Here is a 14,857-nt window from a genome sequence, read left to right as displayed (position 1 = left end):
AGTTATGTAGAAATGTATTGTTAAATTTCAAATACTTAGAAATTTCTCAAGTGTCTTTCTGTTGCTTCGTAATTTAACTTCACTGCAGTTAGAGGTTGTACTTGGTACGATTTCAATTATTTAAAATTTATTGAGACTCATCTCATGGCTCCGCCTGTCGCTGGTCTGGATGACTATTCCTTACACACTTGACAGTCGCGTTATTTGTCTCGCTGTCCTGCGGTGGGAGGTGCTGTTGGTGTTGGCCGGGCCAGGAGGGTGGGCAGCGCCAAGCAACCCCTTCTCTCTCCCTTTTCTGTCCACTCGGTCTGGCAGTTACTCAGAGAGGAGACCACGTCTCCTGTTGTGATTGTGGATCCATCTGCTTCTCCTTCCAGTTCCGCCCGCCATTGTTTCATGTGTTTTGAATTATTGTTATTGGGTGAATAAATTTCTCTTTAATGAGTCAATCCTGTTACCGTTGGGAGAGCTCCCTCCCTCCCCTGCGGTTCCTGCTCCTTGTCCCGAAATCCGCTCTGTCCGACATCCTGGGGATGAGTCTTCGCATGATCTGGGTTCCCACCCTCTCACCTCTGCCCGATCGGTGCCCTCTCCAGTTATGCGCTTGTTGTTCTCCTGTATTTTACTTCTGCATGTGTTTTATCAGCCCATCACTCATTAGCTTTGTTTTTGCTTTAGACAATCATTTTTCTTTTAAAGGCATTTAAAAAACAAGGTAATGCTTTTTGTATTTTGCCAAATACTTAACATTTCCAATGCTCTTCATTCCCTTTTTTTTTTTTTTTTAATAGACCCAACTTTCTACCTGGTGTCAATTTCCTGCTCCCTGAGGACATTTGTTTAGTGTTTCTTACAGAGCGAGTCTGCTGTCTGTGACATCGCTCCGGTTTTATGCCAAAGAGTCTGTATTCACCCCTATTTTTTACAGATATTTTCTGTGGGTGTAGAATACTAAATTGACAGGGGTTTTGCTCAGCACTTCAAGTGTGCTTTCTGGCTTGCATAGTTTCTTATGAGAAGTCTTGATAATTCGATATATATATATATATATATATATATATTAAGATTTTATTTATTTATCTTTAGAGGGGAAGGGGAGAGGGACAGAAACATCAATGTATGGTTGCCTCTCGTGTGCCCCCTGCTGGGAACTGGCCTGCAACCCAGGCATATGCCCTGAGTGGGAATCGAACTGCGATCCTTTGGTTCACAGGCCTTTGCTCAATCCGCTGAGCTATGCCAGCCAGCCCAATAATTCTATATTTGTTCCTCTGTCAGTAATTTGCCTTTTGTCCAATATCTGAAAAGTTTTTATTTCTATATTTTCCAGTTTTTTAATGTGTGTTTATTTTTAATAATATATTTTATTGATTATGCCATTACAGTTGTCCCATTTCCCCCCTTCATTCCCCTCCACCCTGCACACCCTCTCCCACCCACATTCCCTGCCTTTAGTTCATGTCCATGTGTCATAAGGTCTTTAGCTTCTACATTTCCCACTCTACCCTTGCCCTCCCCCTGTCTATTTTCTCCCCACTGTCTATGCTACTTATTCTCTGTACCTTCTCCTCCCTTCTCCTCCCAACTCCCCTGTTGTTAACCCTCCATGTGATCTTCATTTCTATGGTTCTGCTCCTGATCTAGCTATCCACTTAGTTTGCTTTTGTTTTAGGTGTGGTTGTTAATAACTGTGAGTTTGCTGTCCTTTCACTGTTCATCTTTTTTATCTTCTTTTTTTAGATAAGTCCCTTTAACATTTCATATAATAAGGGCTTGGTAATGATGAAGTCTTTTTAACTTGACCTTATCTGAGAAGCACTTTATCTGCCCTTCCATTCTAAATGAAAGCTTTGCTGGATAGAGCAATCTTGGATGTAGGGCCTTGCATTTCATGACTTGGAATACTTCTTTCCAGCCCTTTCCTGCTTGTGAGGTCTCTTTTGAGAAATCAGCTGACAGTCTGATGGGAACTCCTTCATAGGTTACTCTTATCTCTTATCCCCTTATCTCTTGCTGTTTCTAGTATTCTCTCCTTCATTTTAATCCTGGGTAATGTAATTATGACGTGCCTTGGTGTATTCCTCTTTGGGTTCAACTTCTTTGGGACTCTCTGAGCTTCCTGGACTTCCTGGACTTCCTGGAGGTCTATTTCCTGTGCCAGATTGGGGAAGTTCTCCTTTACTATTTGTTCAAATAACTTTTCCACTTGTTGTTCTTCCTCTTCTCCTTCTGGTACCCCTATAATTCAGATGTTGGAAAGTTTAAAGATGTCCTGGAGGTTCCTAAGCTTCCCCTCATTTTTTTTTTTTCTGAATTCTTGTTTCTTCATTCTTTTCTGTTTGGTTGTTTCTTTCTTCCTTCTGGCCCACTCCATTGATTTGAATCCCAGTTTTCTTCCCATCACTATTGTTTCCCTGTGCATTTTCCTTCATTTCACTTAGTGTAGCCTTCAGTTTTTAATCTAATTTGTGACCAAAATAAACCAGTTCTGTGAGCATCCTGATCACCAGTGTTTTGAACTGTGCATCTGATAGGTTGGCTATCTCTTGGTAGCTTAAAAGTATTGGCTCTGGAGCTTTGACTGGTTCTTCTGTTTCAGCCATATTTTTTTTTGGTCTTGTCGCACCTGTTATGTATGAGGGGTGGAGCCTTAGGTGTTCACCAGGGTGGGGTGACCCATTTGCTGGGCTGTGAGGCTATGTGTGGGGGCGGGGTCAGAGAGGGAGAAATGGTGCTTGTTCCGCTCTCTCTCGGACTTTGGTCTCCTCTGCTGCTTTCGCCAAGCAAACTGAGACCTTCTAGTGCTGGTTCCTGGGTGGGTGGGTTTGTGTATGTTCTAGCACCCTGTGTGTCTCTAATGAACTCTCCTGTGAGTCTGGGAGTCTCTCCTGGCACCTTTTCAGTCGGTTCTTTTAGGCTTTATTTCTCATCGCTGGGGCCCTGGGTCGCGCAGTCTGTCTTGCTGCCCATTTTTACCTGGTTTATCTGCATGTGAATGTGTGACCGTGGTCAGCCAACTGCCTCGCACGCTCTGCTCATTTCCTCCCTGCACCCAGGTCTGCCAACCACAACCCCTCTCCTTGGGCCAATGACTCCACCCCTCTTGTTGGTCTGGATGCATGGTTCGTTGTTGTCGGACTTTGGTACAGTTCAACTTTCTGTCTGTTTTAGTTGTGTTTTTGTTTCTAAATCTTTGTTGTCCTTAATTTTGGTTATGCGAGGAGGCACAGTGTTTCTACCTACACCTCCATCTTGGCCGGAAGTCCTATTTTCAAGTTTTTTAAAAATGGTGTCAGGGTTTTGGGGTAGGGTGTTCATTCGGTGAAGTGAAGGTTACTTGCCTGCACCCTAGCTGGGAAGTTGCAGATTTGCTTTTCAGTATCAGTAACAGGAAGTAGAGTTTGCTTTCTACCAGTGTTTATAATTGGGGAGCATAAATCTAAATTTTTATCCCAAACTTAAAAGGAAGAGATTCAGAGGTTTTTCAGCCAAAAGCAACGACGAACACTTTTCCCGATCCATTGCGCCCTCCTTTTGTTTAACGACTCTGAGACTAAGAAGAAGAATCCCACCTCTGAAGGTAGCTTGTCCTTGGTCCAAGCCCAGTTTAATAATGTAATCGCCCCACCCACCGTTTTGCCAGTGGTTTGTTCAGAAACTCAGGCCCGAGCCACGGAGCACAGGACATTGCTCTGACTTCAAAGGCCGGTTTAGAAATAGGCACCTGACACATTTTGGTCTCATGAGGTGCAAGATGATGAGTTCTGGGAGATTCTGGGGGAAAGTTCCTCACACTCCAGAGAACTGTAGAAAGCAAACCAGCAGCATCTTCTACATGGGATGATCTTGGTGTCAACCTGAGGACGAGGCTGCCATGGGCCCGGGAGCAGAACCGAGAGAAACCTCGAGAAGCGGAGCTGGATCTGCTGGATGAAACCAGCCCTGAAGCCTGCCCTGCTTCTTGGGGTCAGGACAGTCAGTACATTTCCTTACTGTTGAAGGCAGTGTGAGTTGGGTTTTCTGCAACTGGTGATGGGAAGTATCCTAACCGACCCAATACAGAATGTTCGGGATGTGTAGCTCCGAGTGGCGTCTTCCAGAATCGGTGCTCCTTTGTAATAGTCCCCGTGAGATAAGACTGCTGACTAAGACGGCACTACAACAAATGTGACAAACGATGGGAAAGGAAATAAATATTGATCGCATTAAAGAGAGGTTGAAATGTGTGGTCTTTGTGATGAAAGAGATGTGCTTTGCTTACCCAAACCTGAAGTACGTTGACAGATCCGTTCTAAGAAACGCCAGTGATGAGGCTCCATTAAGCCTCCATTACAGCCTCAGTGTGTGTTCTAAAGAACACTCTCATGTGCTTACCTGGCAGGGGCCAGGCCGTGATCACGAAGGTGGTTTTCCAGGGGCGAGGGTCAGGCCCGCACTCTGGACATGCTGACCCCTGCAGGTGCCCCAACTGTGGGAACCCAGACTGCAGGGGTTGTGGCCATGGGGGGCTGCCTTTGCACTGTCCCTGGAAATAAAAGGAAGAAAATACTTGTACAAGTGAAATAAGAAGGTAACATGTACCTCGTCATATCCTTGGCCTTGGAAAGCGTCCAGGGTACCGGTTTGTGACATGACCTTTGGTAGGTTCATTTGATTTTCCAAATCTTAGATTTCTAGTCCGCAAAACAATCATTGTCAGAATCAGATTAATTCATAACTGTGAAAGACCGTTATGGAGCCCAGGGAGGTGAAGAAGCAGGTTTTACGTTTGACTGTCTGAGTTCCCAAGGGCTGATAGGGTCGCGCTGATCATTCACGACTTTCAGTTCTAGTACAAACACTTCATTTCCTATTTTGATTGCTGATTTCCATATTGAAAAAAAGTCTATTGGTGAGCATCTTTGCATGTCAGTGCTTCCATAATTGGTATTTTATGTATGTTTACTCTTGTTTGATAACTGAATATTGAATGTAACCAACCTTTTGTCAGAGTGAATGGAAGTAACAGAACACTTTGAATGCATAATTAAGATGAAATGTGAAAGAAAAAAATGGCTGGGTAGCTTAGTTGCTTACAGCGCTGTCCCATATAACTGGACAGCAAGTGCGGTCCTGCTGCCTGCCACCGGCGCCCTCTGGGCAAAGCTCTAGAAGCAGATGTGTCTGTATTCAAAAGCTTCACAATTTTGGAATAACTGCTTTTCACATGCATTAGTCACTTATGCCTATCAATTAAGGCTATACTCTAATACTTGGGTTCTCCTATCATTCCCCTGATTTTAGTTGTCTCATTTCTATAGGGTTAATTTACAAACTCAAACAACATAAGCTACACAATTTGGGAAGAATGGCAGGCTTCTGCCTCGGAGCCCATCCCCTCTGGAACACCCAGAGAAGAACAACGCTGCCACCCTCTGCCAGGCCAGCCGGATCCCAGGCTGTGCCCGGAGTTCCTTCCCACCCAAAACCCCTCCCGCTGGGAAACACCACCAGCTACAGCACCATCACCCGTCCCCCTGTCCCCCCCCCCCCCCCCCCCCCCGGCCAGAAGAGCCTGCAGGCCAGAGAGCCAACCTTCTATTTCCGGGCACTCAGGACATTCAACTTCTCAGCCAATCCCGTCCCAGACTCTTTACCGTTGCCCCCGCAAACTCCTCCCACGGCCCCTCCCAGCTTCTCCCCAGTGGTCTCATCAGATCTCTCTGTATCACTCTTGTGCCAAGGTTGCAGGTATGTCCCAGTCAGGGCACACGCAAGAGTCAACCAAGAATCCATAAGTAAGCAGAACAGCCAATCGATGTTTCTCTCCCTTAAAAAGTCACTAAACAATTTTTAGAAACAGGGAAAAACCCCATGCATAATCACATTCGAGAGGGGCAGAAACTCCATGCAGTGGGGAGGGAGGGCAGCGCTACCGTGGGGACTCTCTGGGGGAAACTGGCACCTGCAGAGGTCTGTCTGGCCAGTCAGTGGTGGGAGGGGCATTTTCATCCCGTGTCTCGGTGACAGTTCTGTGACGTTCTCGCCTAACCTCTCGTCTTCCCTGGTCACCAGCTTTGAGATCTTGGGCAGGTGACTTGGTGTCTCCCTGTCTTCCTTTCCTCATCTGTGAGGTGGGAAAATAACAGTGTTATATGGGGTTGTTCTGGGAATTAAACGAGCTAATACGTACAAAGTGTTTGAGCCGGAGCCTGGAACTTAGTAAGCGCCGTGTAAGCATTCATTAAATAATAAATAAACATGTTCTTTTTTTTTTTTCTTCCTGTTACTACCACCACCATGGTTAATTCTCAGTTTTAAGTGTTTCTCAAATACCAGTGCTGCTTTGATCTAGGTTTTTTCTTTTTTGCCTGCTATGCTTGAAAAAGTGTTTTATACGAAAGCGCATTACTTGTTACTTTTTTGTACAGTGTTTTGGATCAGGGGTTGGCATACTGTGGGCCCAACGGGGCCCAGTGCCAGTTTCCGTGAGTAAAGTTTTATCAGAGCACAGCCACACATACTCATTTGCATACTGCTCCCGGCCGCCCTGGCGCTACGGTGTCAGAGTCGTGTACCTCTTCCGTGTTGGAGGAGGCTCGCTTTCCTCCTCAAACTTGTCCTCGGACCAGGGGCCCTCGCTTAAGATCGAGGGCGTGATTGATTTCCCCCGAGGTCCAATCAAAGTCTGAGCAAAGGCCTAGGTCTTGTGCTGTGCCCCCGACCCCCAGACGCTGCCTGGATCGGGGTGGTTCCCAGGTTGGACCCTGGGTTTCACCAGTGAGCACCCCACTTTTTCCTGATTGCCTGTCACCCCCTTAACCTTGGGTATTTGTCTTCTGAATCCGTGCCAAGAGGAGCTGCTCTGAAAAGAACGGAGATACGGAGCAGGTTGAGCCCGTTCTGCTGCCCCTGGGCATGCAGCTCGGGGCACGGGCCACTGTGACCTGGAGTGGCCTGTGGCCGTGTCCTGATGCATTTTTAATGTTCAGATGTTTTATGGTTTAAAACTGAGAGTTATCTCACTTCTAATTCTTTCAGTGAAAGTTGCTTTTCAGAGGTCATTTTTGGCAGCTTGTCTTTCAGCTTCTGGAGATGATCCTGGCGCCCTCTGCCAGCCCGTCTCCCCCAGGCGTGGTTCCGAAGGTCCTGCTGTCCCCAGCAACATCGCTTCTAAACTGTTCAGATCGTCAGATTTCGCACTTCTTCTCTCGGGCATTTTCACTGACTGCTCTCCCAGAGCGGCGTCGCTGCCGCCTCGGCCCGGGCAAGGTTTCACACCCAGTCTCTCCTCCCTCCACACACCATGCTCATTAATAACCCCCCTCCCTTTCCCGGCCCCCATGCAAAATATAAATACAAAGTCTTTCCTCGTTAACCCAACTCCTTGGATACTTTTCTCTAATCATGACTTTGGCAAAGAAACATCGTCACCTCGAGGGCAGTAGGGGCCGGCCCTGTCTGCGTTCTGAGTTTCCCAGGCGGTTTCTGAGCTGGTCACACCGAACTCCTAAGGAGTGTCCAAATATATCGCTAAAGATAAAGCCCACTGTCTTATTATTGCCTTCTAAACATTATTTATAATGTCTTGATTAGAAACAGTGCAAATCGTTTCTCAGGCGCCTCTATCTGAAGTTTCATATTTATGGAGATTTACTTATAGAAAAGACTACACTGTATTTTTAAACTCTTTGAAAACATCAGTCTTCAACTTTCATGACAGATCATTGAAATGCTAACTTTTTTCTTAATCTGAAGCTATTCACAGAGTTTCCGGTTTCAGATAAGAGTTCAACCTGAAAAAACGCAGACCTGGCCGGCTGGCCGGGCGGCTCAGCGGGTCGGAGCGGTGTCTGCGGGTGGAGGGGCTCTGCCAGGAGAACACCTCTTCCTCCCCTTGTGTGGACCAACTATAGGAAGCAGCAAAATGTACACTCAGTAAGAGTGGATGCTGCTACACAGGTCGTGTGTGCGTGTGTGTGCGTGCATGTGTGTGCGAGAACGTTTCCTTTCTCCCGGCTGCATGGAATGGCAAGACGACTGAGCAAGCTAGTCTGTGCTCTTTTCTCTTAATGGTGGCGTTCTTCCATCTCAGACACACACAGGGCCAGCTGCTCTCTCCTCTCTCACCCAGACCAGGGAGTCGGCTTAAAGACACTGTCAGGCAGTGACTACGAGCCAAGACCGCCGGGCCGGGATGCTGAGTTCAAACCCGGGGGCTGCCCCGTACTAAGTCTCTGAGCCAGAGTGTGTTGCCCAGCTTCGTCCTCTGCACCTGGGCCAACACCGGCAGTGCCAGCCTCACAGGAGTTTTTGTGAGGATTGAACGGGTCGCTGCGGGGCCACCGCGGGGATGGCCCGGGAGTCGGATCCCTGCCATCAGCCCAAGAAGGTTGTCATCTGCTCCTCCTCCCTTCTGTCTTACTCACTGTGTCCCCGCCACCCCATCCCAGTGGGCCCCCGAGGCTCTGACGTGACCTGTTCCGAGGGACAGTGGCCCGGCCAGCGTCAGTCACTGAGCAGTGAGGCCCGCTGGGTTTTAGGTGAGGCTGTGGCACGGAGGAAGGACTTGATGAAGAGTGAGAACACCTGGCCCTGGCTGGGCGGCTCAGCTGGTTGGAGCATCATCCCGATACACCAAGGTTGCAGGTTCAATCCCTGGTTGAGATCCGTATGGGAGGCAGCTGACTGCCTCTCTCTTTCTCCCTTCTTCTTGCACTAATATCAATCACTATATTCTTCAGTGAGAGTTAAAAAAAATAAGAATTAAAAAACCTGGGGTCTATATTTCCATCACGACTTACCAGCTAGGTGTCTTTAGGGAAATCTAGAACTTCTGTGACCTGGGTCCCTCATCCTCAAAGTTAATATGTGCCTGACATGCTCTCTCCTCTGCCCCCAGAGCCCCCAGTAAAGATGTGTTTCCGCATCTTTATACCGGTCTTCCTGGAGTATAGTCACTGATACATCTGGCCTTCTTTCTGACCTCAGCGGAGCTGGCCCACCGGCCCCCACCGTTTCATGGCCCCCGAGTGTGGAAGGCGACTGTCCAGTTGCCCTCCCCACCTCCAGACGCGGCCATGTGAGTAGCTCTCAGCACAGAGGGTGAGTCGCACTGAACTGGCAGGAAGCATGGAGGCCTTAGGTTCCCCCCTCCACTTAGATCAGACACTCACTGAATTGGACGCAGCCTCGCAGGCAAGTGGAAGAAGCGGAGGGAGAGCCTGTTTGTCGGTCTGACCCCTGGAGAACTAGCGGGCCAGAGGTGTGTGAGTCAGTGCTCCGGCCTGAGGGTCATGTCCTCCCAAAATGCATGTGTTAGAGCTCTGCCCCTGGAGGTGGTCGTGCTAGAAGGAGGGCCTTCCGGGGTGGTGGTGATGAGGTCGTGGGACCAGAGCCCTTCTGAAAGGGACCCCGAGTGCTCCCTCGCCCCTTCTGCCAAGAGGGTACAACGAGACAGACATCTATGAACCAGGAACTGAGTTCTCACCAGGCACCGGAGCTGCCAGCACCTTGATCTTGGACCCCTCGGCCTGCAGAAGTGTGAGAAATAAACTTCTGTTGGTTATCAGCCCCCTGGCCCATGGCGTTTTGTTACAGTGGCTCAGACAGGCTAATGGTCACATTGGTGACACAAATGGCTTTCTCGATGCCTGTCTTCTCTCTAAGTGCCAGCTCCCTGGGGCCCAGGGCTGTCCCGGTCTTGCTCACCACGCTCTCCCTGAAGTTCGGCTCCAGCGGACACCGCATCGACATTTGCTGTGTGTACGAACAGGGCGCTGGCCGTTTCCTGGCATTTACTCTCCGGGACCCTCACTGATTCTCTCTAGAAGTGAATCTCTCTCTGCTTGCGCCGGGCCAACATCTTTCTCATTAGGAAACCGGACCAGTGAATGAGGGAGGGAGAGCCCTGGAAAAGAAAGCTGCCCGCTGTGTCTCTCAGTCACGCGTGGTGTGGAGAGGAAGACCGAGGAAGACCGCAGCACAAGAGGAAGGCCGGGAAGCCGTGTGCGTCAGTGACAGCCGAGGCTTGCCGAGGCAGGCCCCGAGCCGGAGCTTCTCCCCTCCTGGCCCCCTCATTTTCTTTGCTCCCCCTCATCCCCTCCCTTCCCCCTGTCCTCTCCCGGGCTGGTATGGTGTGACCCTGTGTTCCAGATGAGTCTAAGGGGCTGGCTCTTTGTGGGAAGTGGCGAAGTCCAAACTCCCCCCACGTCTTCCCAACTCCACGCCTGCCTTCCCTGTCCCTTGAAATACAAAGAGCCCAGCTGCCAGCTGCCGTGGATCAAACCAGCTGTGCGGTCTTAAGGAGTCACTGAACCTCTGAGCCCCAGGCTTACCCTTGGTACTAGTACAGACAGATTGGGGACAGTGCTCCCAGGTCCCCGTGGAGGTCAAAGGAGAGGACGGTGTGGTCGCAGGGCTTGGTGCGCTCCTGGCTTCCCCAACGGCAGCCCACAGACAGATGGACGGACGCGAGGCGACCGCGCCGGCTCTAAGTCAAGTGGGGCTTCGCACAGGCAGCCTCTCACTCATGCGCCTAAAAATAATTCTTTCAGTCACACGAGAGACCGTCTTCTCCTTCTATTTTAAGTGTGTGACTTTCTCCCCAGTGCTGTCCATGGGTGGGCGAACCTTACCCAGGTTTCTGTTCCTCTAATCGGTTTCTGAGTCTGCCCCAGGGGAAGAGCCGTGTGAGCCCAGTTCACTGCTGTCCCCTCTGTCCCGGGTCTTTGCGGGAGACAACCGGGGGCTGTGGAAGGAGGCCCTGGGTGGTGGTCGCCGGGCAGGGGGACAGCTGGGCCCTGACTCTCCCCAGCCCGTGACCTTGCCCGAGTCACCTCTTCGCTCCTCGAGCACCCGCTGCTGCAGAGCGAAGGGCGGGGCTCTTCCCCTGAGGGTCCCCTCCCTGTGCAGCTGAAAAATAATGCAGAGTCTTCGAAACTGAACTTGGGCTAAACCTGTCTGCGCCACAGCAGCACTTCCGGCACAGCGATGCCATATTCTGGCTTGGTTTGGCTGTCTCTTCTCTGTCTGCTTCAGCGCTTCCTGCCCCCCCCCCGTTGTTTGTTTATTGCACCTATCCCCCGTTTTTCTCTCCTGAGGTGGTGAGATGCAAATGGGCCCTTTGTCGGGGCCCTGGGCCCGAAGCTGACAAGAGACGGAGCAGTTAGGGGTGCAGCTCAGAGCTGGGGGTCCTGGGGGCAGAGAGTGGGAGTCGACCCCTGATAAAAAATGGAGCCAACAGCTGGGAAGGGGGGCAGAAGACTTGCATCCAGGGAGAAGACTGAAAAACAGGCTGGTGAAAAGGGGGTGCTGGGTCCCAGCTCTAGCAGGTGGAAGCTTCCCTACACCAACTAGCCGTTCTCAATCGCCAGGTGAACCCAGCAGGGTGTTCAAAACTGCAGCTCAGTTCCGACACCAATGCACCCGGAGGCGGAACCGGACTCCGCAGGCTCCGCCCCACGAGACCCCCGCCACTGCAGATGCCAGTCACAAGCGCTGATTTTGAACCCCTGGCTGCAGGTTGGAGTTTCTAATGGCCCTTCCCTGGGTTTGATGAATTTGTTAGAATGGCCCACAGGACTCAAGACTATCCGTCCATTTACTCACCACCGATTTGTTACAAAGGAAACGAAAATACAGGATCCGACAGGCAGGTGAAGAGATGCAGCGGGCAGACCTGAGCAGAGGGGCCTCTGGCCTCTTCCGTGGGGGCACGATGACATGGGGATGCTCCCCCCAAAAAGGGCCAGTGGACTGTCCCCTGGGTTTTTGTGGAGGCTTCTGTCACACAGTTGTGATTGATTAAGTCACTGGTGACTGAACTCAGTCCCCCCTCCCAGGGTGGGTTTCCCCGGCAACCAGTAAACACACCACATTAACCCAACGACAGACACCTGACTCTCCCTTTCTACTTGGGAGAGTCCCAGAGTTTGGGGGGCTGTGAGCCAGGATCTGTGCATGAAGACTGGACACCTTGGCAATCAGGACTCCGCCGCCAGTCCCAGAGACCTCTGGCCCGGGCACCCCGCAGAGGGCCAGGTGGCCTGGCTGGCACCGCATGGTCCTTTCCCTGCTTAAAACTCTCCCGGGGTTCCCGGCCCACTTGAACACAACAGGACGGGGAAGTCCTCACCTCGGCCAACAAAGGTCCCCGGCCTCCGCGTCACTGTTCTCCTCCTCTCCCGTCATTCCCCTCCCAGCGCACATGGGCCAGCACCTCCGGTTCCTCAGAACTCCTTCTCGGGGTCCCACCTCGAGGGCTCGACACTTGTATTCTCGGCCTGGAACCCTCTCCTTTCATCAGAGCCTCGGTGGCTGAGCCAGCTGCTGGGGGGCCTGCCCTGACGCCCCCAGAAGGAAACAGCCCCACTGCCAGCCTTTTCCTGTCTGTTCAAACTCGCCTTCCCTGGTAGTGCTCGCCGCAGCCTGACCTTGCGCCATGACGGGCTGTCTGATGCCTGTCCGCTGCCCTGGCCAGGGGCTCCCCTCGGACGGGGCGATGTGACGTGCTCTGCAGGGTCCACAGCACACAGTGCAGGCCCGACACAGCTGTAGACGGACTGGCTGAACGAATGAATGAGCACACGAGTGAACGAATGAATGAGTGAACAAATGAATAAAGAGGTGGATGGGGGGGTGAAGACATGCCAGACTGCGTGGAACTTAAGCCTCGGACCTGCGGCTGGTTCCTCAGACTTCCCTCTGCCCTTGGCTTCTTATTTCCACGCATTTCTAGGTTCTCCTCTGTCCTCTGGTTTTTCCTACCTGCAGCCTCAGCAGGAAACGTCTCTGGGAAGGATGCAGGGAGCTGGGGGATGGAGGTAGCAGGTGCTCTCCCTTCACAGGCCTGTGGGTTGGGGAGTGGTCCAGAGCCCGTCACCCAGAGGAGAGGGGCTGACCCCTTCCAGCTCTCCTCCTGCCGCCTTTCCTCACCACCACGGTGGACACCAGTTAACCCACAGGTGGCAAACACAAGGCCTGCGGGCCGAACCCGGCCTCCACCTTGTTTTATCCCACCCGGCACCTTGTTTCTACCCTGCAGCAGCGCCAAGCTCCTGGCCCCTAGTTAAGGGGTAATTACATCTACACAGTCCTAAATTACATTCGGTCCTTTGAAGGCAACCTTGAGGCTGATGTGGCCCCCGGTGAAAATGAGTCTGATACCTCTGCGTTAACCACACCATACTCGCTTGCCCCCCTTTTGCTATGAGAAATTAGACATTGCAGACGGAATGGAAGTCCCGTCGTTCCTCCCCAGGCCCTGCATCCTCTCCTTCTGCTACGAGTTTGGTGAGCATCCCTGTGGCCCCCTGAAAAAGTATGTGTCATACGCCCGAGGGGACAGTGAAGGTAGGGAATACATTTGCTGAGGCACTGTGAGCGGCTGCCGAAATGACCCACATTATGAAGGCTGAAACCCGAGGAAAGGTTCCATTCTTGCCTGGAAACTTGGACCCCTTCGAACTTTCCCGTGTTGCACCAGAGCCTGGGGCGGGCGGGTCTGCACTCCAGGACCCTCTCTCATTACCCGCCAAAGCATTCACGTGTCCAGGCCGCCTGACATCCGGGTCACCTGACGTGACTGGACCACCTGGCACCATCATCCTCGCTGCCGGACACCTGGCTGGTGGCCGTCCTGGACCAGGTGCCCGGGGAGGGACGCAGGACTGCCCAGTCTCAAGAGCGGGCTTTTCGCTGTGAGAACTTTTGACTTTTCTTTCCTCTTCGAGCAGTCCTGGCTTTTTGCTTAGCTGTGTTTCCAGCTTGCGGACTCTAAGAGTGCTGGATAAGTCTGTCATTTATTTCGAGTAAAGCCTCCGGACTCTGAGTTGGTTCAACGTGTCTGTAATCGTATGTGCCTTTAAATGTACTTTCCGTGGAGACGACATAGCAAGTGTGCGTGTCCGTGAAGTAGGATCTACACTAAACGCCTGTTCTGAAGCTTCCTTTTTTCATTCTCCATCGAGTTTTTGAGCACTAACCACACACACACACGCACAGATCTATCTAGTTAATGTCTTTTTATTGCTGCACCTGATTCTGTCCTGTGGATATTCTGCACTTGCTCCGTCTGTCTCCTTACTGAGTTGTCGACGTCCAGCCTGGGCCTGGCCATGGTGACCGGCAGGCACATCCTGGGGCCCCCCTTCACTCTGCCTTTGTTCACCAATGAGAGGCTCCTGGATGCCCCCCAGGACCCCACTGGGGTGGTATCTAAGCCCCTGTGCCCACCTGCCACCTGTGCCCGGGGCCTCCAGGTTCTGCGGCTGCGGCGCTCTAACATCTGTCCCTAATCGGAGGAGACACTGCAGGGGTTCCTGGATCACCTGCTGCTGGCAGGCAGCCTGCGCTCTGTGCGGTGGGCCCTGCCACAGGGACAGGGGCAGCCGCTGGTTGGGGGGTGGGGTTGGGTTTCAGCAGTCTGTGATCAGGCAAGATATGGTGGCTGATGAGGGTGCGGCCCTGGGTGGCCCAGGCGGGCCCGGGGAGTGCGACCTCTGGACATCCACTGCGTCCCAGGCTTCCTCCTGGTTATTTGCACAGGAGGCCAAGGAAAGCAGAGGTTTTGGAAAAGTGCTGTTGATACAAACTAACCAGTTTGAAACGTACTGAGATTCAGCTGTGGCTGGAAGCAGCAGCCCCACCCTGATGTGTGATGTGCATGCAACCTGTTCTTACTTAAGAGCCACACAGACATTTACACCTGGTTTTATAGGTGCTCAGGGCCCTTGGTCATTAATGAGCTGCTCTGCCAGGTACATATTCGATGGGGCAGATAACGAAGCCTGATTTAGGGACAAGGAGAATGAGATTTGAAGATGCAAATACCATGTTTGGGCCCAGATTCCTTTAACAGTCAGGAAATCAGATTAGA

At 51.5% G+C, this 14,857-nt stretch overlaps 1 non-coding gene across 1 annotated transcript; it reads left to right on the top strand.

Annotated features, from left to right (window-relative positions):
* The first annotated feature begins 4,366 nt into the window (after window positions 1-4,366).
* LOC119061091 (U1 spliceosomal RNA) lies at window positions 4,367-4,529 on the top strand. The gene has a single exon (XR_005084719.2). It is a non-coding gene; the product is annotated as a U1 spliceosomal RNA (small nuclear RNA).
* The last annotated feature ends 10,328 nt before the right edge of the window (window positions 4,530-14,857 follow it).

This window comes from Artibeus jamaicensis, unplaced genomic scaffold (assembly GCF_021234435.1).
Source record: "Artibeus jamaicensis isolate MK-2021 breed Jamaican fruit bat unplaced genomic scaffold, CSHL_Jam_final scaffold_474, whole genome shotgun sequence".
In the NCBI taxonomy this organism is placed as follows: domain Eukaryota; kingdom Metazoa; phylum Chordata; class Mammalia; order Chiroptera; family Phyllostomidae; genus Artibeus; species Artibeus jamaicensis.
This window is presented reverse-complemented; position numbering and strand designations above follow the sequence as displayed.